Source organism: Trachypithecus francoisi, unplaced genomic scaffold, assembly GCF_009764315.1.
Source record: "Trachypithecus francoisi isolate TF-2019V2 unplaced genomic scaffold, Tfra_2.0 Lachesis_group9, whole genome shotgun sequence".
In the NCBI taxonomy this organism is placed as follows: domain Eukaryota; kingdom Metazoa; phylum Chordata; class Mammalia; order Primates; family Cercopithecidae; genus Trachypithecus; species Trachypithecus francoisi.
In genome coordinates this window covers 11,153,890-11,176,937 of record NW_022681474.1, presented here as the reverse complement: position 1 = coordinate 11,176,937, position 23,048 = coordinate 11,153,890, and the positions used below count along the sequence as shown (strand labels likewise).

The 23,048-nt window shown below is 43.8% G+C and overlaps 1 protein-coding gene across 11 annotated transcripts in view; it reads right to left on the bottom strand.

The window, feature by feature from the left end:
• IL2RA (interleukin 2 receptor subunit alpha) overlaps positions 1 to 23,048 on the bottom strand; it is a 52,576-nt gene that overhangs the window by 21,824 nt on the left and 7,704 nt on the right. Inside the window, exon 1 of one of the 11 annotated variants that reach the window (XM_033208630.1) lies at positions 8,548 to 8,749. The exons of the other annotated variants lie outside the window; for them this stretch is intronic. The gene's annotated coding sequence lies outside the window, so the exon portion shown is untranslated. Of the gene's footprint in view, positions 1 to 8,547; positions 8,750 to 23,048 lie in introns of those variants that run through there. 11 annotated transcript variants of the gene reach the window in all.

The following is a 23,048-nucleotide window of genomic DNA, read 5'->3' as shown; positions in this document are numbered from 1 at the left end:
TATAAAGAACAACAAAGCAATAGTAAAAGGCAAACAGCCCAATAAATGGGCAAAGACTTGAACAGCCACTTCCCCAAAGAAGATACATGATTTATCAATAAACACTTGAAAGTGTGCTTAATATCGGGTATCAATAAAATGCAAATCGAAAACCATGATGAGATAGCCCATTGTGGAAATGGAGGAAATGGATAAAAGACGGATACACCAAATACTGGAGAGGAAGTAGAGCTACTGGAACTCTCTTACATTACTGGTGGCAGTGTAAGTAATGCAATTACTTTGGAACACTATTTGAAAGTATTTTGGCTGGGCATGGTGGCTCATGCCTATAATCTCAGCACTTTAGGAGGCTGAGGCAGCTGGATCATTTGAAGTCAAGAGTTCGAGACCACCCTGGTCAACATGGTGAAACCCTGTCTCTACTAAAAATACAAAAATTAACCAGGCATGGTGGTGCATGCTTGCAGTCCCAGCTACTCTGGAGGCTGAGGCAGGAGAATCACTTAAGCCCAGGAGGCAGAGGTTGTAGTGAGCTGAGATCATGCCACTGCACTCCAGCCTGGGCAACAGAGCGAGACTCTGTCTCAAAAACAAACAAACAAAAAGAAAGTATTTTTATTGAAGTTAAATATATACCTACCCTACAATTCAGCAATTCTACTCCTAGGTATTTATCTAAGAGGAATGAAGGGATGTGTCTACAGAAAGACTTTTATAAAATATTTATTTACTTCTTTCTTTTATTAAGCCCCTTCCATTCTAGGACATAGTAGCTTTATTAATAATAATCAACTCAATAATTCAAATATCCATCATTGGGAGAACAGATAAGTAGCTTATCATATAGTCATACTATAGAAACCACTCAAAAATAAAAAATAATGAACTATTGATATGGGCAATATTGATAAATCTCAAAAATGTTATGTTGAACAAAATAAGCTAAACACAAAATAGTGCACACGCTTGCTTTCATTTACATGAAGTCCAAAAAAAGACAAAAGTTATATCCAGAGACAGAAAGCAGACAGTGGTTTCTTGTGGTAGGTGGGTATTGACCAGAAGGCAGAAGTGATGAAAACGTTGATGCAGCTGTACACATTTGTCAAAACTCATCAAATTGTATGCCTCAGATCTGTGCCTTTCTTTATAAGTAATTGTAGCTCAACAAAATCAATGAGAAGCATACTTAGCAACTCTTTTGTAATTATTCATTAGCACAAATAGCCAGGATTGACCACAGATGCTTTTGGAATCTGAAATGCCAATCACAAGCCAAGAACATTTCTAAACACATCAATTCGAAAAGAAGAAGACAAATTGTCTTGGAAGCTGTTTTGTGACCTTAGAAACTCTTTAATTCCATGAGGGTGTATTTTGCTAGATGAGGTAATGGGCGTTTTCAGAGTCATCATAAATTAGTCTGAGTGTCTGAAGAGGTCATGCGGGGACAAGGGGAAGTTCCAGAACTTCTTACTCTCACAGACTTTCCTTTCATAAAGAATCTTTCCTGGAATTTAGAAACATGACACCTCCAGGTCTATAGCTCAGTAACCACTAAAGAGCTTGGCTGTAATCCTTTTCCCTGAAAGGCCTTGCCAGGAAGTGCCCAACATCACTGAAGGCAGCAGGAGGTAGAAGAGTGTGCGGAAAGGTACGCTGGAGGGTTGCTCTTTTTCAATCTAATGGGAATAAATTTGGGATTTTTTTAGCCCTTCTTAGCATAGTATTATAAAAATAGCAACAGAACAACATCCAAAAAAAGAATAAAAAATAATTTGTCTAAAAGTCTTGCACAGTAATAACAAAGGAGGATTCCATTTATATGACTCCAAAATGTTGAAATCATCTTTCCCTATATTATCATTCTTTTATTTTTTAAGACAGCATACAACTGCCCTCATTCTCTAGTTTTACTCACTAAGAATGCTAAAAATTAATTCTCAAAATTCAGCTAACAAGGGCTTTTCTCTGCCTTTACACTTCCTCCTGTCTTTCCAGACCCACTTCCTGCTTCTCCCAATGGGTCTTCTCAACATAAATAATTCTCTCCCGGAATATTTTCCAATTCCCAGCTGTATGCATTCCCCCAGCTCACACCACAAGGGACCTGGGAGCTTGGGAAGCAGACAGAATGTTCCTTAGAAGACGGGAAGGGGAATATTTTTCTCCCCGTAATTTTAAAGTATTGGCACAATTCTGGATGTAGACATCACCTTCTTCTCTGAGAGTATTTGAAGTGTCTAGTGTCTACGGACTGTGGGAAAATTTGAGATGATCAATTTGGGAGTTGGAGGTGGGGGTGTAGGGTGGTAAACACTCAAGGCTTAGAAATTGGGGCTCCCCACCCTGCATTAGGGTGTCACCCAAAGGGGTTGGCACAGGGCTGAGAAGCAGTGGGGCTCCTGTCCACCCTGCCCAGCACCTTCTCCCACCAGGCAACTCAGTGGTGTTTAGTCTGCCAGGACTAGCCCAGAAACTTGAATGGGACCCTGAGAGAGCTTTCTGTTTGCCCTGGGTCTCCCTGTGTGGGCAGGCATGGAGAGTCAGGGCCTGCCTTCATGGCAGTAGGCTCTGAGTCGGCGACTGGCGGCAGGCCAAGTTCTAAGTGGGCTTCCCAAAGCCACATTCAGGCTGGGTGGAGCTGCTCTTGCACACGGTTTCTGTGGGCTGGATTTTCTCTGTTGCACACATGCTTAGTATCTGTCTCTCTCTTTGTTCCTGAGTGGTGGGCCCCACATGTGGCTCTGAGCAGGCTGTATCTTCATTCTGGCAATAGAAGTACTCTGGACACTGTTAAGGTGAGAAAAGAAAAGAAATCGGGGCTCCCAGGAGGAAAATTTGAACGACCAGCTCTGCAGTGAGGTGGCCTTTGCCTTTAGTTTTTGTGCCTTTTATGTGGGCAGAGGGAAAATGAGACAGCCAGCAGTTTTCACTAATCCTGAAAATGCCGAGGGCTTTGGCCTGGGACCCACACCAAGGGCATAGGCACAGAGTCAAACCGAGCTCTTCTAGTATTGAGCGTGTTCCACATCTTACGTTGGATTTTGCCGTGAATGCTCAGACATGGACAGAATCCCACTTGTTCCTCGTCCTTTTCCACCTCACCTGCATCACTGTGGCTGAAATACATGATCATGGGTGTATCTTTCCTTGTGAATTTGTTGCCTCTAAGAGTTCTGTATGCAGCTGAAGGGTAACACCCCTTGGGAGCTTTTGTCTTGTCTGGCTGACACTTTGGCAATCGCAAGTGACTGTGACGGAGAGCTACCCTTTCTGGAATGCATCATGGAACAGGTCTGAGAGAACCGAGGGTGCAGATGAAGGGCCCTCGACAATGCTTCTCTTTGCACTGCGGGCTTCCCTTTCAATGGACTGCTAGAGATTCAATTTCTCTGTCTCCCTGTGTGCCCGCTGGAAAGGGAAAAGCCAGGCATTTGTAGTCCTCCTGCCATAGATGACCAGAACAACCTAACCCAGGACAAACAGTGACAGATTTAGGGATTCAAGCCAGCTGTTCTGACTCCCAGGCACCTGCTCTCTCCTTTTGAGTGTTAGACTCTGCCCTCAGTCACTCGTCACTTTTCCCAGAAGGACAAATGTGCAGCTTCTATGTCTTGGATTTTAAATAAAAGCCGAGGAACTTGGTGAAATGAAGCGGTCTTTGCCTTTCCCATCACTCTCTGCTCCTCCGGGCAAGAGGCCACATTTTTCTTGCCACTGGGGTTAAATGAAAACAAAACAAAACAAACAAAGAAAAAGAGACCCCATTCACAGTAAAGATAAACAGCAGGCCAGCGGCTCTTCCCTGACATGGAATCATGAGCCCTCTTTATTTGATTTTGCCACATACCTGCCGCTCCACTCCCATAATCTGAAAGGTGTCCCTTTACTTTTTACCACTTCATTAGTAGCATTGTTGTGTCCCTTGAGTTAACCAGAAATACCAACCCTGGAAGGAGACGTGAGGGGCAGTCATTTTAGAGAGCGGATGCCACTGCTGAAGAAGGACATCCCGGTTGGCTGCTCTAGAGCCGGCAGGACGGTGCTGAGGTTGTTGACAGCAGCATGTGTGCAGAACCCTCTGGGATCTTGCAGATTGGGATTTGACAGGGCAGGCGTGGACGCTGAGGCTATTTCTAACAAGCTCCCACGTGATGCTAGGGCTGCAGATCCCCAGGCCACACTTGGAGTAGTGAGAGTTTCCAGTGCGCGAAGTCCCGGCTGCTCGCTCAGTCCCCTCTCCATCTGCCCGCTTGATGAGGACGGGACCCCCATGCCTCCAGTGCACAGTGAGCACTGCTCAATCTGCATCCACAGCGGTTTGTGCCCAGATGCTTTCTCACTCAGCATCTAACAGGGTGCCGTGAAAACGTCATTGGCTGGAGGAAAGGTGGGTGAGTGAGAAACGTTTGTGGGTTGAGTAACTTTTTGTCGTTGTTTTTTTCTCTGATGTTCAAAGTGAGAGAAAACTCGTTTGGCCCCTGCAGCCAATGTGAGCAACATGAAAGATAAAGGAAAAAAGGGGCTTCTAAAGGATGTGGACCGAGTCTGAGATAAGATTCTTTGCCCCTTGGGTGAATCAAGGTCAAGTTGTTTTACTCTTAGCCCAGCCAGCCCTAGGTAAAGGCTTCATCCCTCTTCTCTTTCCTATCCATATATCAGAGCTTTAAGCTCTGCTTTTACCCAGTGAAGATTAGAATAACGCACGGAGCACAGGAAATGTCTAGATGATGATTCACTGAGCTTTACAAGGGACACAGGTATGCATCAAGAGCTTGGGCCACTGGGTAAAGAGAGATCTGGTTCTTGCTCTAACGTGGTTCATCTTCTGCGTCAGAATCAGACAGATTGTGGGTGTCAGAGATCCGAATCTTCCTCTTGTTCCAGTCACTGGCTCACTGTGGTCCCTTCTCATTTCAGATGCTCTGTCTGTAACATGAAATGAAAAGAATTCCTCCCAGACCCCTAGCCAAGTTTCACCTTAAGCTCGTTGACTCCCAGAGGAAATCCCTCTGGGAGACTGGAAAGAAGATGTTGGAGCCAGAGGCTATCTTTGATTGTCAGGTGAGGTTTACTGTTTAATAAGAACTCCAAAGATATGCATAATATCAAAGGTTGTCTCTCGCTTCCTTGGGAAACTCAAACCAGCAGTTTAGGCCTTTAGAAAGTAAGTGGTTTGGGTGCAAAATAAAATACCACGGAACATGTCGAACATCCCTTTTAATGGTATCATAGAATATGAGAACTAGAAGAGACCTTAAAGATCATTTAGGCCAACCTCTACATCTTCTGGACAAGAACACTGAGCCTGTGGTCATTTCACAAGTTTGTGGCAAGCCTTGGATTACAACAGATCACCAGGTTCCCTGACTCCTAGTTCAGTGCTTTTCCAACACCCAGAATCATAATCTTCAGGAAGGAGCATGCTTTTCACCTATCTGTTGAAGGTTATCTCTTACAAAGAGGTGGAGCTATGTCTAAACTATCTGGGTGCTGGGAGGTGTTTGTGTGATGTTGTGGTTTAGTTCAGATTATTATCTTTGAAGAAGTCAGAGGGCCCAGGCCCTCCATTTGGGGTTATCTATGTAATAATAACTATGATATCCGATCCCTGCATATGTGCTGCTTCTTTGCATATATTACCTTTAATGCTTATGGCTCTGAAAGGTGGATATTGTCATCCCCGCTTTACAAAGCAAGAGATTGAGGTTCAGAGAGATTAAGTAAGTTGCCTAAACCACACAGCTCAAGGTGGTGGGACAGGAGTCACGTGAAAGTCTACCATTGCTGCCCTCATGTCAGCCTTCTAAAAAATCTCACTTTTACTTTCAGGAAATTCTTTCAAATAGCAAACATAAATGCACACAAAGAAGCATGGAGGAAGAAGACAGAACTGTGTAGAAAAAGTTTGTGGAGGCAATTTGTTCTAAGGTTATTTATTATTTGAGAGGAAGGCTATTGTATTGGCTAAGTCTGGGCTTTATAAAGTCTGGATTCATGTTAAAATATTAAAAATTACATCTAAAATGACAGAGTAAAGTGAATAACTTACAAGCTATTGGAAAAAAAAGAATAAAATAGGATAAAAACTTACTTAAATCAAAAGAAGGGGAAAATGCATAGAAAGAGAAGGTAAAAAGTAAAGAACAAAATAAGACAGTGGAAATTCATCAAACTATATCAGTAATAATTACCAATGTAAATAGACTAACTCTGCAGTTAAAGAATGTTGGACTGCATATATTTTTAAAAATATGCAGTTATATGCTGTTTATAAGAGACATGCTTAAAGCATAAAGGCTCCAAAAGTTTGAAACTAAAAGAATGGACAATTGATTCTAAGGAGTTGTATTAACATCAGACTTCAAGGCAAAAGCGTTAATAGAAATACAGAAGTCAGTACGTATTGCTAAAGGTTGAATTCACCAGGAAAACATAAAAATGCTGTATGTGTATGCACTCAAAAGCATTACTTCAAAATATACGAAACAAGAACCAGGAAAACATAACACTTACATACTTCTATGCACCCAATAGCATAACTTCAAAATACACAAAGCAAGTATTGACAAAACAAGGATAAATTTAGAAATCTACTATCATAATGAGAAATTTTAACAGTGTCTTCCTTTATGATGGATAGGTCAAACAGACAGAAAATCAGTAAGAATAATCAAATGTCATAACTTCAATTAACAAATTTGATCCCAACAATAGCAGAGCCCACTCTTTTTTCAAGCACACATGGGACATTTACAAGACAGGAGAGGAGTTGAAGGCAAGTTAGGGGCATAAGAGTGGGTATCGATGGGGTAGGAAAATGGAAGTCTAGATAAGGAATAAACAGAAGGAAATGTTGAAGGGAAAGCTCTGGGTGTCAGAATCTTCCTCCGGTTTCACTCACTGGCTCACTGTGGTCCCTTCTCATTTCAGATGCTCTGTCTGTAACATGAAATGAAAAGAATTCCTCCCAAACCCCTAGCCAAATTTCACAATACCTTAAACTCATTGACTCCCAGAGGAAATCCCTGTGGGAGACTGGAAAGAGTTTGTTGGAACCAGAGGTTAGGTGAAGTTGACTCTTATGAGAATCTGAGCTTCTTTAGATTTGGATTTACCAGCCTGAAAAGTGTAATACCATCTTTTGGTACAGAGTTGTTTTGTTTTGTTTTGTTTTGTTGTTTTTTGAGACAGGGTCTTGCTTTGTCAACCAGGATGGAGTACAGCGGCCCAGTCACAGCTAACTGCAGCATTGACTTCCTGGTCTCAAGCTATCCTCCTGCCTCACTGCCTCAGCCTCCTGAGTAGCTGAAACTATAAGCGTGCATCACTGTGCCTAGCTAATTTTTGTATTTCTTATAGAGATGGGATCTTGCAATGTTGCCCAGGCTGGTCTCAAACTCTTGGGCTCAAGTGATCCACCTGCCTCGGCCTCCCAGAGTGTTGGGATTACAGGCATGAGCCACCACTCCCAGCCAAGTTTTTTTTTTTATTTTACCAAAGATTTTTTTATAACATTCCTTTGAATGGTATTATAATCTCATTCAGTGATCAAGACATGTAGGCTGAGAATCTTAGTCACTTGTTGAAAGTTACACAGCTAGGCTGGGCATGGTGGTGCACGCCTATAATCCCAGCACTGTGGGAGGATGAGGTGGGCAAATCAACTTGAGCCTAGGAGTTTGAGACCAGCCTGGGCAACATAAAGAGACCCTGTCTCTACAAAAAGTACAAAATTTAGCTGGGCATAGTGGTGTGCGCCTGGTGGTGGGAGGATCGCTTGAGCCCAGGAGGGAGAGGCTGCAATGAGATTCCTTCACTGCACCCCAGCCTGGGAGACAGAGTGAGACCCTGTCTCAAAACCAAAAAAAAAAAAAAAGGAAAGAAAGAAGTTACATAATTTGTAGTACAGACCAGTATCAGAGATGGAAAGATGAGGTGCTACCTCTACAGACTGCAGACAAAATCTACAGTCCTCTACCTCTGCTGCCACCTAACCCCTGGAGATACTGAGAATTTGGTCAGGTGGCTTATTCACTTGATGGCTCTTTCTCATTTACTCTCAACTTTCTCCTTGGCTTTTGCACTCCCTCAACTTTCCTTTTTCACATATCAAAATTTCCCCATTTCCACTCATCATTTGCTCTTTATTCTTCTTTCTTTCTTTTTTTTTTTTTTTTGAGACAGAGGTTAGCTCTGTTACCCAGACTGGACTGCAGTGGCATGATGTCGGCTCACTGCAACCTCCACCTCCCAGGTTCAAGCAATTCTCCTGCCTCAGCCTCCTGAGTAGCTGAGATTATAGGCACCCACCACCACATCCAGCTAATTTTTGTTTTTTTAGCAGAGATGGGGTTTCACCTTATTAGCCAGCTGGTCTTAAACTCCTGACCTCAGATGATGTGCCCGTCTCGGCCTCCCGAAGTGCTGGGATTACAGGTGTGAGCCACTGCACCCGGCCCATTTGCTCTTTTTTCTGTGGTTGTCTCTCAAAGGTGATTTCCCCTACTATGCACTGTGCCTCCCCACCCAACCAGTTACCTTTTCTCTGAGGGTCTCACCGGGTCCTCTCCGCAGCTAATGAGCATCCCAGGTACTTAAAGGTCCTCCCAACAATCAGTCCTCTTTTCCTCACAAGTCAGTACCTCCTGAGAGTCGTGTGCCTCACTGTTTCTACTTCCTCTCGAACCACTCATCCCATGACCTTCTGGTGTGTCTTCTGCTTCCACTGGAACTATTTTTACAAAGTGCACCAAGAAGCTCCCAGTGGCCAAGCCCAGTGGTGTTCATTCTCCTCAAAATTTGCTTTGCACTTGGTTCCTTTGACTTTTCCTGGCTTAAAATTTCATTTTTGGTATCATAAGAATCACAATCTCCTGGTTCCTCATCTCTTTGGCTTTCTTTCTCTGAATGCTCGTTTAATTTGCATCTTTGCTCATTTAACCTACATCTTTAAAATGCCTGACTGGGCACAGTGGCTCACACCTGTAATCCCAGCACTTCAGGAGGCCGAGGCAGGTGGATCACCTGAGGTCAAGAGTTCAAGACCAGCTTGGCCAACATGGTGAAACCCCATCTCTCCTAAAAATACGAAACATTAGTCGGGTGTGGTGGTGGGTGCCTGTAATCTCAGCTACTTGGGAGGCTGAGGCAGGAGAATGGCTTGAACCCTGGAGGCAGAGGTTGCAGTGAGCCGAGATCGCACCACTGCACTCCAGCCTGGGCAACAACATTACAGACACCCGCCACCAAGCCCGGGTAATTTTTGTGTTTTTAGTAGAGGTGGAGTTTCACTGTGTTGGCCAGGATGGTCTCGATCTCTTGAGCTCACAATCCACCCACCTTGGCGTCCCAAAGTGCCGGGATTACAGGCGTGAGCCACCAGACCCAGCCAACTTTCTAAGCTGAAAAGCAATACTTAAAATGTTAATTGATTAAGCTTGATTGTGTCAGAATGAGGAAATAGAGTTTCTTTTGAATTCATATTCTAAGAACTATTTATGAGAACACTGTATTCGGTTGTTTCCTGTCACCTATATTCACATTAATAGATTATAACGGATTTCAATCTAGTGAAGCATGGTCGGTTCTCCAGTTGCTGTCAACCAAATCACCATGGTTGAATTTGAATACTTCCAGTGATTTTTGGTTGTTGTTGGCTGCCCACATCACCTATTATTTATTTAAACTATCCTATATACAAATACACTTTAATATACAATTAAAAATTTTTTCTTAGCCATCATTAAATCAAACCTAAATTTGTGATATATGGTATTGTCTTAGTTGTTCACTTTGCCTTTTGTCTCTCTTTTCCTAAATCTACCTTTTCTTCCCCAAAGACACTCAAAGACTTAGTGGCATCTTTGGGTTTTTCTCACTCCAATTGACTTTAAAAGAACCCTCATTATTAGTGATCTGATAAAACTGGTAACATAGATAAGGCATACAATTATTAGAAAAAAGAAGACAAAAATAATCATTCTATGTGAGGAATTTAATTAAGTACTTAGAAAACCCAAGACAGTTAAAGTATTAGAACTATTAAGAGTTTGATAAGATGGCCAGATAGAGAATTCATTTATAAAATTCAACATTTTTTATATATCAGCAATAACCAATCCAAAAATGTAATGGAAAATGATATTTTTTAACAGTTGCCAATCCTTAGTTGCCAGAAATGTGCTAAGTTCTGAACAGAAGATCCTAGAACTGGGAGAGATGTTAATTAACTGTGGACTTTTAACATCAAGAGTACTTTGAGAACTTAAAGGGTGAGTTAATTCTAAAAGTAGAATTAAAACATATAATATGAAAACTAGTAGAAGGAAAAGAGAAAATGAAGGAAACTCAATCAACTTAATAGAAGAAAAGAAAAGATAAATATAACAGTAAAAGAAAAATAATGGTTAATAAAAGTTCAAAGTAAAATAGCATAAATAAGTCCACATGTAGTACAATAAATAGAAATGGATTAAGCTTGCTTGTAAAAGACAGAGATATTCTGACTGAGGGGGAAGAATTTTCCCCCAAGTCCTGCACAAGGTCTATTTTTGTTATTTCAAAAGACATCTTTAAAATATAGTGACATGTGAAGGTTGAACTAAAGGGCTGGAAAATACATTATATGCAGATATTTAGCAACCAAAAGAAAGCTCAATAGCTGCAATAACATAGAAGAAACTAAACCAAAAATGTATTTTCACAGATAAAAATCACTGTGGAAGTTATAATAATCTTGACCCTGTACACACTCAACAATACATATTGTTGATAAGGTAGCCAGATATAAGAAAGCTCCATAGCTACAATAACATAAGAGAAACTAAACCAAAAAAGTATTTTCACAAATAAAAATTATTCTGGAAGTTATGGTAATCTTGAACATGTATACACTCAACAATACATATGGTTAAGGTGAAGAATTACAAAAAGAAATTAATTCTGCAGTCAAACTGGAGAATGTTAACACATTTGTACCTGATTCTAGCAATGTATTAAGAAAAAAAATTCTGATCAGTCAGAATTTATCCCAGCAATAGTGAATGGTTTAACGTTGGAAAATCTCTCAATGTACTTAAGTACTTTTATGGTATAAAGGGAGAAAACCTACATGATCATTTTAATAGAAGAAGAAGAGCATCTAATGATGATGAAAAGAATATCCATTATCGATTAAGAGAAAAAAAACTTTTAAGATAGCAGAAATAGAAGGAAATTTCTTTAACCAATAGATGGTAGACACTGAAATCTTACAGAAAATGACATGTACCTGATACCTTAAAAGCTTTCTATTTAATGGTGGAAACATAAAATTCCTGCTTTTATTCTATACTGTATTGAACACCCCAGCTAATGCAATGGAACAAGCAAAAGAAAACAGAGGAATAAGAAGTGGATAAGAAAAAAAAAAATTGTCATTTATAAATAATAATATCTACCTAGAAAATCCAAGAGTCTATAATTATCCAAAGACTTAGTATCCATAATACATAAGGAAGACTTACAAATCGATAAGTAAAAAGCCAACAACCCAATAAAAATAGGGACAAAGGATATGAACAAGGAGGCCACAGAGAATGACCAGAAAAACCTATGAAAGCATGCTCAGTATCCCCAGGTATCACGGAGACTTAAGATAGTAATGAGACTTTATTTTATATTATCAGATTGGCAAAAAAATGTTAAAATTCCCCAGTGGTAAGTGATGATGAGGAATATGTGAGGAATTCAGGAAATTTTATAAATTGCTGATGAGGATTGTACATTAGCATAGCCATTTCAATGAGAAAATTTTAAATATAGCAGTAAAATGGAAGCTGTCCATGTTCTAGGATCAGTGATTTCACTTCCAGGTATATTCCTAGAGAAATTCTTGCATATGTGCACACACACATTCAAGGCTGTTTATCAGAGCATTGCTTGTAATAGGGGAAAAGCAGACACAATCTAACTGTCCGTCAAAAGAAGGTTAGATTAATAAACTCAGCATTAGCAGTAACTGGATTATTATACAATGTAATAATGTACAGTTGTTAAAAAGAATAAACATCAAGAATGAATCTCAAAAACAGTGTTGAGTGAAAAAAGCAAAGCTGCAAAAAGAAACAGTATATTATGCATTTATGTATAAAATAAAAAACAAACCAGTAGTGTATATTGCATCAGGAGATACAACCCAGGTTCAAGAGAGCAACTACTGGAGGGGAAGAATGGGATTGGGTTGGACAGAGAGGGAGCTCCACTATATCCATAGCATGTATTTATTTGTTTGTGTTTGTGTTTGTGTTTGTTTTGTTTTTCGAGATGGAGTCTTTCTCTGTCACCCAGGCTGGAGTGCAATGGCGAGATCTGGGCCCACTGCAACCTCTGCCTCCCAGGTTCAAGTGGTTCTCCTGCCTCAGCCCCCTGAGAAACTGGGATTACAGGTGTCTGCACCATGTCAGGCTAATTTTTTGTATTTTTGATAGAGATGGGGTTTCACTATGTTGACCAGGCTAGTCTTGAACTCCTGACATCAGGTGATCTACCTGCCTCAGTCTCCCAAAGTGTTGGGATTACAGGCATGAGCCATCATGCATGACAAGAGCATGTATTTAAAATAAACAAAAAGGACATGAAACAACCAAGGTAAACTGTAAACATTTACTGAATCCTGATGGTGGGCACATGATGGTTATATTAATCTTCATGTTTTTCTGTATTGTTTAAAATTTTAATAATTTTTAAATATTTATAGAACAAATAGGTTATTCCTGCCAACCTCCCAAATGTTGATTCTTTACCAAAGCTTCTTCCAAAGGAAGTGATTAGTTTAGGGTCTTTTCCTTCTGTCTGTGGATGTGGAAATTTACCAGAGAAAGAAACCCCCCTCTCCCCCACCTCAGTGGCAAATCCACAGCCGGAAAGTCTAACTCCCAATTTTATTTATTAAGTCAATCATCCAAATCGCCTCTCAGTCCTCAGCAGCTGAATTCAATACAATGATTAAGCCTAGAGCGTCTTCCTAGAGAAGGTGGTAGTGATGCAGGACAAGCGAGCCCCAGGGTGGGGCTTAGCCCGCAAGGGTCCTTGGCTTTGCCCAAGAAGGAATTCAGGGGCAAGCCAGTGGTAGAATGAAAGAAAATAGCTTTATTGAAGTGGCGATGTTATAGTTCCTGCTGTGCTACAGCTCCGTGACTGCTTCTGCAGAGCGGGACAACCACATAGGCAGAGAGTGGTAGGTCAGGGCAGTTCTGCATTCATATTTATATCTGCGTTTAATTACATGCAGTTTAAGGGGCAGTTTGTGCAGAAATTTCTAGGGAAGGGGTAGTAACTTTTGGGTCATCCGGTCAGTGCTATGGAAAGGAGCAGGAATGCCTGGGTGTTGCCATGGCAATGGTAAACTGACATGGCACACTCATGGGTGTTCTTATGGAAAGCTGCTTCTGCCCCAATCCTGTTTTTGCTAGTCCTCAATTTGGTCCAGTGTCTGAGCCCTGCCACTGGAGTTGAGTCCCACCTTCTACCTCAGTAGGAGGATTTTTAAATGGCATAATTACAGAGATATAAAATTTATGTATGCATGTGACCAGAGGAAAAATAAGAGAGTGCAAAATATAAGTGGTGGTTTTGGGACTTCACCTACCACTCCCTCTCCACCCATTCTTTTGGCTGGATCAGCACCCAAGAGCAGAGAACAAACCTTGGACCATGGTAGGTTCTGAATGAGTACTTGAGTGTGTTTGCATTAGCATTGGTGCTGTTACCCATTGATTGGTTCATTCAAACAAACATTCCCATTCCTTGTTTCATTCAGCAAGCACAAATGTTGAAGGAAATGTGGGAGAAGTAAAGTGCCTGTTTCAGGGCTTGGGGGATTTAAGGAAGTTGCTGTCATCAAAGAAAAGTTGCCTGATTCCCTGGGGAAAGGAGAAGAAGGCCGTGTGCTTCAAGGAGATCTCCAGGCACTTGGGCACATCTCTGTAGTAATTAGCACAGAAGCACTGTAGTTATTTGTTATCCGACCCACAGTTTCTGAGGCCTGGTTGACTGGGTCAAATAGTCCGTTTCCACAACCCTAAAATGAGTAACTCACAGGGTAAGACCCTTTTGGAGAACGACTGTGCCTCACTCAACACTTGTTAAACAACAACAACACAACGATCGGGTGGTGGGGTGGAGCGATCTAGTTATTTTCTCTTTACTTAGAAGGGAAAAAAGAAGCAGGGAACCAAAAATACCCCTACAAGCAGCTGCCGCTAAACCATCACATTTTGGGACCTCAAATGCTTCCGCAAATGAAACGTTGGGCGCTGGTTGTTTTCTAATCCTGGGAGTCTTCTCGGTCAACAACAGGTTTCCGGGCATGAAAGAGTTAACCACAAGCTCACCACAGAATGTCAACCCGATTAAAATAAAAGTTATCAGATTTAAAAGGGGGAAGTAGAAACAGACTCTTTTTCTTTCTCTGAAATCTAAAAGCAGTTTTTCCTCAAATCTTTAAAACCAATTTCTTGGGATGGAGTCATATTTTTAGTAGAAATATGCTAAATCGGTGACTCCCGCCCACAGTCTTTTCTGCAAGGAGAGAGACTCTTCTGAGAAACTGGAGCGAGGAGCTGAGGAAATTTTCAACTCAACGGAATTTCCCCTGAGATTGTAAAGAAAGACAGAATAAGTAAGTATAACTTACTTACAGGTAGAAACTTAAGGAGGAAACAGAAAAGAAGGAAAAAGAAAAAGTCATCAAAAATGATGGCAACCTCCAAAGTCATGATGCTAAGTGTTTCTCCTGGGAACCGCAGCTCAGTTGGTGTCAGGTGAAGGCCGGGCCTGTTGACACAAATCCTAATTGTGTCAGGCAGGCCAAGCCCACATGTCCAGAACCCAGAGTTCTGGTCAGGGATTCCCAGCAGCCAGGCTCACTCTGCCCTGCTCCTCACTCATCTCCCAGGGGGCCTGTTGTACCCCTTTTCCTTCCTGCTCTCAAGAATTCACACTCAGTTTTACACAAGACACACATTGCATATACTGTGTGTTGTTGACAGGGATCATGCCTTTTCACAGAGAATGACAATCCAAATGTGGAAACACATTTGGGAGAAAATCATGGGAAGTGGGGAGCACTGATTGAGGTTCTGGGGTCTTGGGGCCTTCAGATACTAACACGATCTGCTAATCTACTGTAATTTTGCTTAAGAAGGATTCAGTAGAGGCAAATAGCATCATGAAAGTATCAAATCCATGTGTTCACAGATGCTACCCCAGACATTGGGGAAGACAATGACATTTCAGGCACTGTGGGATTGGTGGGGTGGACAGCATAGAACAGAGAGGTTAAAGTTGTAAGTTACATGGTACCAAAAGCCCATGCCTGTGCTCCAGGGACTGGCCTCAGACACATAAATGCAACCTCAAGGCTTTTGCTGAGTTCAGTCTTTGTATTCAGCTGTGGGTGGGTCAAAATGCCTGTCTGCTGACCCGGCCCTCTCCTGCAGCCATGCTTAGAGGAAGCACAGGCTTGCATTTCTTCAGAGTTCCTTTAAAGTATTGGTGCTCAACTATTCCTGCCTTAACACAAATTCTTAGTCAACACACAACATTTGGTCTCTGATAGTTTCAGTAGGTGGGTTCTGTTCTTTTCAACAGATACCTAGGGTTAATGGGGCTGAGCTCAGATGCTCCTGCAATGGGCATTCACACTGGGCTTCTTGGAGAGCTGAATTCCAAGGTGGCCACGTTTCCTAAGGACATGGGAACTTAAGATGCAGGCGGGGATCCTGTGTCCTATTGGAAGGTTCAAAGGCTTCCTCATCACAGTGCTGAGATCCTGCTTTTTACTCGGGTGTAGGACAAGTAGTTATTAAGCCACACAATGTTAGGACTGAAAGGGACAAAGACCTTCTCCATCTCTCTGCATGCTTGCATGGAGAACATGTATGCATTGTCCAAGGACTCTCAAATCCCTGCATGTCCTGCACATGCCCTAGCCCTGAGGAGGGGCTGAACCCTTGCCGATGTGCAGAAGGGGTTAATCAGAATATGTGGACACAGCTAGCCCGAGGAACAATCGCCGTGCCAACAGCATTCCATCCCGACCTCATACCATGTGCACAGCACCTGATGCTGGTGGTGTCAGGAGTGTGGCCTGTTCCACACTCAGAAGGCAGGATGAACATAGAGGAAACACTAGAATGGCAAAGGCTGGTTGTCACCCGGGGGCCTCAGAAGCCACAGCACCAGAGGAAGGCTCAGGAGTCAGCCCGCTCCAAAGCTCTTACTGCCCGTAGCATGCACCCTGCATCCTGCACCCTGTGCCTCCGGGCCACCAAGAACGGCAATCACGTCAGCTGAGATGCAACACACTGCATGCCGAGCACACAGCAGAGCTCACACGCAGAAATGTTCTTGGCTTCCCTGACACCAATGAAGGAGCTTATTATGAATATGAAGGATAATTAACATACCTATTATTTTATTAGACATCACAATTCAAATATAATAAAGTATATAAATATCATATAAATATATCATAAATGAAATATATAAAATACCATCTTATGAAATTATCTTTATGATAATAAAATTATAACTATACAGATATATAATAAACAATTGAGATATGTTATATATAATACTATAGTGTACTCAATATAATTAGTATATGATAAAATATATATAATAAATAAAAGACATCATACACTAATAGAGTATAATAGTCAATATAATCAAAATTAATACTTATGCAATAATTAATTATGAGATGATGTGTTCTTCTCATCTCCATTCTATAGAGGCAGGAACTAAGGCACAGAGAGGCACAGGGACTTGCCCAGAGCCACACAGCCCCTCAGTGGTGGAGTTAAGACTTGGACCCAGGCAGCCTGACAAGCACGTGCTCTTACGCACGAGTGTCCACCTGTCCTCCAGCCTGCCCTCCCTCATGTGCTGGCTGCATCCTGCTTCTGTGGCCCCTGACCCTCAACTGCCCTTGTCATGTGTCTGTCTTGCATCACAGGAAGGCTGTCATGGGAATCCTGGGATGGATGGTGACGAGTAAGTAAGAAGAGGGGTTGCTGGTGTTAAGAGATTTTAGAAGTTGGAATTGCCAAAAATTGAGGCTGGATTAGGTGCATGGAGGACAGACAGGAAGAAACAAGAATTTTGCCCAGAATTCCTGGGCAATGGGGAGGATGGGGTGCCATTCATTGAAACAGCAAGGAGAGGAGAAAGAGTAGGTTCCGGGGAGGGAGGACAGTTCTGGATGTGTACACTGAGCAGCTTGTGAGGCATCCACATGGAAAGGTCCAAGGGAAGGGCCTTTGGCCATGCAGACTACAAGTCCAGCAAGTCACATTTAGTGAGCACCTACTGTGCTCTGGTCACTCTAGGCAGGCTAGCTTATGTAGCCTTCCAGCACCCAGCAGGGTCTGTGTTATTCCCATTTCATACGAACAGAAGCTGAGGCCCACCAAGGTTAAAAACCTGCCCTCATGGACTTCCATGGAGGTTACTCAATGACCTACGGGCTTGCCTTTCTGCTTCCTTTCATTCTTTACATAGACCCAGTGCTTTCTCTTCTCCCTTCATTCTTCACATAAACCCAGTGCTGTCTCTCCAAAGTACAAGCCACGCCCTGACTGAGACCCCTCTGGGATGTTCTGTTCCTTCCAGGACACAGTTTAAGCCCAGTGACATGGCGAGGCTCCAAGACACAGCTCATGCCCAGCTCCAAAATCTCTGCTTCCACCATTGTCTGAGCTCTCCTGCCTTGCGGGACTCTGTGTGGCTCTTGGAGCTCACCACGTGTTTTGTCTTGGGCTTTGGTCATTGTATTACTCAGGGTTCCCCAGAGAGACAGAACCAATAGGATATATGCAGAAAAATAAGAGAATATTTATACGGGAATTGGCTCACTCAATTATGGAGGCTGTGAAGTCCCACGAGATGCCAGCTGCAGCTGGATAACTGGGAAAGCTGGTGGTGTGGCTCAGTCTAAGACTGAGGACCTTCTGGCCTGAGGACCAGAAGGGCCCTGCTGTAAGTCCCAGAGTCCAAAAGCTGGAGAACCAGGAGTGCCAATGTCCAAGAGCAGAAGACACATGTCCCAACTTGAACAGAGAGAATGCAACCTTTCTCTGCTTTCTTGTTCTATTCTGGTCCTCTATGGTTGGATGATCCCCACCACACTGGTGACGGTGATTTTTCTTTACTCAGTCTACCAACAAGAAATTTACCGTCTATTCAATTCAAACGCTAGTGTCTCCTGGACATACCCTCGTAGACACACCCAGAGAGAATGTTTAGCCAGCTCTCTGGGCATCCTTAGCCCAGGCAAGTTGACACATTAAAATTAACCATCATGCTCATGCCACACTTCCCAATGCATTTCCGCCTTCTCGACCCCTGCTTTTTCTGAAGATCTCCCCTTGGCTGCCATCTTTCTCTAGAAAGCCTCCGGGACCCTTCCCCTGTCTGTGCTTTGTGGCATTTCTCTGCAGTCCCAGACTTTGCTCCCTTTTCTTTACGCGACACTCACCCTACTGTATCCATCTCACTCCTACCACCTTGCTAGTGCCTGCACAGAATGGCATGCAAAGGTTTTCATACAAGAAAGTAGAAATCCGCAAGCTCAAGCTGGGATTTGAATTCAAGCCTGTCAACTTTCCAAATTCATAAGACTCTTCCATTCTCTCAAGATGCTTTTCTGGTTGGGAAAAATTCCGGTAGGCAGACAAGACAGGGAAGATTATTCCAGAAAGGGAAGAGGGTGTTCCCGGGAGTCCAGCTTTGAAATCACAAATGAGGTGGTTCCCTTTGAAGGACAGGAGGAGACCTACTGGCCAAGATGTGCTATGTGCTGAGGGAACAGTCTTGGCGGGAGAGCGTGTTGTGTGCCAGGCAGAGGAGGTGGCAAAGTGCCCCTGAGGCAATGGGAATGACTGGAGCTCTTGCAGCGGAAAGGGCATCATGACAGGTGCTTTCAGGGGAGATCAACTCAGGGATGAATAACAGGGTGGCTGAAAACCAAGCTTCAGGGCCTGCCTGGGAAGCCCAGGAGATTAACGGTGCCTGCTGACAGCTTGCTTCCTATGTCAGGCCTGAACGCATGGGTTCTGCTCAGATCTACTGGCTCTTTGCTTTCTTGGGTGAGTGAATTACTGCCTCGTGGTCTCAGTTTTCTCATCTGTAAAACGGAAATTGTAGCAGGGCATGGTGGCTCAAGCCTGTAATCCCTGCACTTTGGGAGGCTGAGACTGGTGGATCAATTGAGGTCAGGAGTTTGAGACCAGCCTGGCCAACATGGTGAAACCCTGTCTCTACTAAAAATACAAACATTAGTCAGGCGTGGTGGCGGGCGCCTGTAATCCCAGCTACTTGGGAGGCTGAGGCATGAGGATATCTTGAACCCAGGAGGCAGAAGTTGCAGTGAGCCGAGATCACACCATTGCACTCCAGCCCTGGCAACAGAGTGAGACTCTGTCTCAAAAAATCGGGGTGAGGGGGAATGGGGCTAACAGTCCCCATCTCCTAGGGTGGTTGTGAGGAATCTGTGAGATCACAGAAGCAGAGCATGCAGCAAGGCCTGTCTGGCCTGGGAGTGCTCAGAGCTGGGATCCCAGTGCAGGACGAGGAGGAGGAGGACGGGTGCCTTGGCTACAGGTCCTCTCGCACTGGATTGAAAATGAGGCCAGAGAAGCAGAGCTTGAGAGATGCTGGGAGAGGGAAAGTGAAACTGAAGGTCCGGTGGGTGAAAGGTAGTGAAAGCCCAAAGTGCAGTAAACCAGGGATCAACATCTCCAGCTGAAAGTCTCACCGTGTGGTCTCAGCGCCACCTGGGCATCGGCGAGATGTCTGGAGAAACAGCCCTTTTATTCTGAAACACCCCTCCAACTTTTTTTTTGGTAATTGTTTGTTTTGCTTTCCATTTAAAATAAGGAGTTTTCTCCTTTACAGAAGTTCTTTTTGTTCTAAATCAGGCTTTAAACAGAGGTGCCACCACAAGGACCGGAAGCAGAGACCACACCGGTGCTCAGCTGGGTTGCAGGCTCTGCCTGGTTTCATCGTCGGGGAAGCCACCAGGCCTGTCCCCAGCCAGCGAGATGTCACGCATGCAGCTGGGTGTCATCCCCAAAACTCCCGGGAAACTCTCAGGGCGCCAGGGCAGGAAGAGGCTGACGTCAACTTAAATGCCGGGGACTTCTAACGAAACTTTTAGAAATGATTCCTTTGCCCTTTACTTGGTAACATAATAAACTGATCTTTCTCTGAAAAGATGGGCCAATTTGCTTCAAGGGGCTCATTTCATGAGGAGAAAATACACACACTTACGTATTTCTTTTCTTTTTCTTTTTTTTTTTTTTTTTGAGACGGAGTTTCACTCTGTCACCCAGGCTGGAGTGCAGTGGCTCCATCTCGGCTCACTGCAACCTCCGCCTCCAGGTTCAAAGGATGCTCCTGCCTCAGCCTCCCAAGTAGCTGGGATTACAGGCATGCAGCACTACACCCGGCTAACTTTTGTATTTTTAGTAGAGACAGGGTTTCACCATGTTGGCCAGGCTAGTCTTGAACTCCTGACCTCAGGTGATCCACCAGCCTCAGCCTCCCAAAGTGCTGGGATTACAGACGTGAGCCATCATGCCCAGCTATATATATATAATTTTTTAAAGAAACATTGCTGCTTTGCTACAAAGTATATAATAATGTAAACGGGACTAATACGATTCCTTCCTTCCTCCCTTCCTTGGAGGGGTCACAGACTTTTAAGATTGGGGAACGGTTCACATGCATGTGCGTGGGGCAGTTGGTCAGAGCTGTCTATGAGAAAGGCGCTTCTAGAATACTTGGGCAATGTGGAGTGGCAAACAGGTTGTTATTAAAGGAATTGAAATGCTCTCACTTGAAATGTTCCCATTTTCTCTGTAAAGGAATTTCTTGAGCAAAGGAAAACGCGACATCCTCTGTCTACCTGAAGCTCAAAATTAGTGGTGCTTGGTTTTAAAAATTTTAGTAGTTGATGACAAAACAGTGCTCTCTGCTGTCCTCTCTGTCACATCTAACATGACGTGAATGAGGCAGTCCCTGATGTGAGCTGTGCTGGGTTTTGCAGGAGTAATGAACATCGATCTGCATGTTCCATCGACTCCTTTGAACTTGTATCTCAGCACTTAGCCTGGGTCATAATTGTCTGTGCAGAGGTCAAGGACGGGCTCTTATTCATCTCCGTGTCTCAAACCTGTGCCTGACACAAAGCAGTTCCTCAGTGAACATTTGCTGAATTAATGAATGAACAAAGGAATGAGCAAACCAGTAGCCAGCAGTCCTGCCACACAAGAGGTTGTTTCCGATCGCCCTGATTCTCCCTCTTCCTCCTGCACCCGCCACCCATCTGGTGCTCCCACTGCTGTAGCAACAACTTCTCTCTGAAAATCTTCCCAAGGGAGAAAACGCGCCCCCCTCACGCCTCAGAGGCACACACCTATCCTTGGCTTTGTTTTTTTATTGCTGAGAGTACAGAAAGCAGAAGCTTCTGAAGGAGGTATCTATTTTGGTCCCAAACAGAAAAGAGTGGGTGATTCTGTGGGCAGAGGTGGCAATTCCTGAATGTGGTGTGGTGACTCACGCCCGGAGGTGCTCAGAATTTCCTCTGTTTTGTGGCTGCTGGGGCAGGTGCGACAGTGCCGCTTTCTCCAAAGATGCCCCAAGCTGCTCTGGGGTAGAAGGAGGGCTACAGGGAACATCAGAACCCAGACAACCCAGACCCCAAGGACCAGATGGGCCTTAAGCCATCCTGCAGGAGGCCGGCTGCTCCAGCAGGTTGAGGAGTGCCACACAGCTCTGTGGGTACTGCCTCACTGAATGTACCTGGGGCTGAAGGAGCAGTGGACATTATTCATAGCGTATTACTTCAGCTTTGTAAAAACCAAAAATAACTTCCCTGCTCACATGGCACCTTCGTCTTTGACCTTTAGTAGCAGTTTAGACAGGAGGAAAAAAGGCAGGTTCTGGAATGAGACCGCCTGTTTCCAATCCTAGCCCCTTCCTTGTTGGGCTACATCGGGCAACCCATTTAACCACTGTAAGCCTCAGTTCACACCAGGCATAAAATAAAACGGAGATGATCATATGACCTACTTTATTTTGGGAATTAACTGAAGTAATACTATGTCTGAACGTAATACCTGAAAGATAGCATTTAGGCAATGGGTATTCACTGCCGTGGTTCTAGCTAGTGTTCAAGTGGTTTCTGGAACAAAGCTTGAAGCAAATAAGCCCAAAAAGAAACATAGCTCTCAGTATCAGAGTTGGTGCATGGCCGGCCCGAACTGAACTGATCTGTTTCCTGGTCTACAGCTTTGCTCACTTTGTTACCAAAGGAAATCTGGGCCTGCTGGAGACTGTCCTATTTTCCACACTCTTTAGAATAAAGAAACCAATGGCTTCAATACAACTTCCTTATTTAAAATTAATTATCATTTTGAAAAATAGAGGTGGGGGGTCTCATTATGTTGCCCAGGCTGGTCACGAACTCCTGGGCTCAAGGGATCCTCCCCTCTTGGCCCCTCAAAGTGCTGGGATTACAGGAATGAGCCCCTGTGCCCGGCTGCAGCTTCCTTTTCATTCTTTTAAAACATTGCTCTTTCTCCTCCTTTTGGGAAAAAACGGACTCAATTGCTGCTAGTCCAGTTGCATCAGCTTGTTCTTGCACTGCATACAGCGTGGGACGAAAAAGCCTGGGAAACGGGGGAACATGGGCCAGCGAGCTCGTCCGGCCACACCTTTTGCCATGGGGCAGGCCCCACCACTGGCACAGGATATGAATACTCCTGATCCGTATCTTGCCCCTTCCTTCCTCCTGTTCCTCTTCCTCCCAGCACAGTGACCTTCTGGTCAACTCCACCCATGCCACCCACACTTTGTTGCCTTGGAGTTTCCTGACACCTGAATCCCTCCTGTGAGCAGGATCTGGGTGGAAGGCTGCAGGCAGAGCTGCTGGTCAAACCCCTAGGAAACTGGTTAGGTGTGGGAGTGGGAGAATGGGCTATCAGGACAAAACC